This window comes from Poecilia latipinna, unplaced genomic scaffold (assembly GCF_001443285.1).
Source record: "Poecilia latipinna isolate Pla-1442-1.1 unplaced genomic scaffold, P_latipinna-1.0 Scaffold1540, whole genome shotgun sequence".
Lineage (NCBI taxonomy): Eukaryota > Metazoa > Chordata > Actinopteri > Cyprinodontiformes > Poeciliidae > Poecilia > Poecilia latipinna.
This window is the reverse complement of record NW_015114156.1, coordinates 1-592: the sequence shown is the minus strand read 5'-3', so window position 1 is coordinate 592 and position 592 is coordinate 1. Positions and strand designations below refer to the sequence as shown.

General features: G+C 42.2%; 1 protein-coding gene across 1 annotated transcript in view; it reads right to left on the bottom strand.

The window, feature by feature from the left end:
• The window catches only part of LOC106963491 (uncharacterized), a 14,542-nt gene extending 14,483 nt beyond the window's left edge, over positions 1-59 (bottom strand). The window contains exon 1 of the mRNA XM_015058421.1: positions 56-59. The gene's annotated coding sequence lies outside the window, so the exon portion shown is untranslated. The remainder of the gene's footprint in view (positions 1-55) is intronic.
• Between the last annotated feature and the right edge of the window lie 533 nt (positions 60-592).

The following is a 592-nucleotide window of genomic DNA, read 5'->3' as shown; positions in this document are numbered from 1 at the left end:
CCGTACCTGCAAGAGAGGGAAGCGGCTGTCTGCGGTAAAGAATCAACGGGTTCACTGTGTAGCCGTGAGTTCACCCATCCACTCAGTTAACAAATAGCTTTTTTCCCCTTTCATATTGTTTCTGAACTGTTCTTTGCTAGAGCAGCGGTGCAACATGTCGATCGCGGAAGGTTTTGAGTCGATCTCAGCATTAGGTGACAAACTGAACGCCGCCAGGAGGCTGAGACCAGCAGGTCCTCTGACTCCTTATCAAAACATTCGTAACTTTATTAAAGAACAAACAAACCAAAAAAATCAACAAAACGTTTTCAAATTAATAACCCAACAACAATAATCTGAGTAATTATTGTTTCAACAAGGTGTTGCGCAATTCTGTGCGTTTCGGTTCCATTACTAAAATAACTAGCAGAGCAGGAGTTTAAAATTAACTAATCAACCACCGCTGTGTTCATGAGAGGCTTATTAATGATCGCAAAATAAATATCAAATCTGAAAACCTGATATCGTGACAGACTGAATGTTTTTAACGTAATTCTCTGGCCGGCTTGTGGAGCGCAGGAGGTTGCCATGACAACGGGTGTGCTCAAACGAC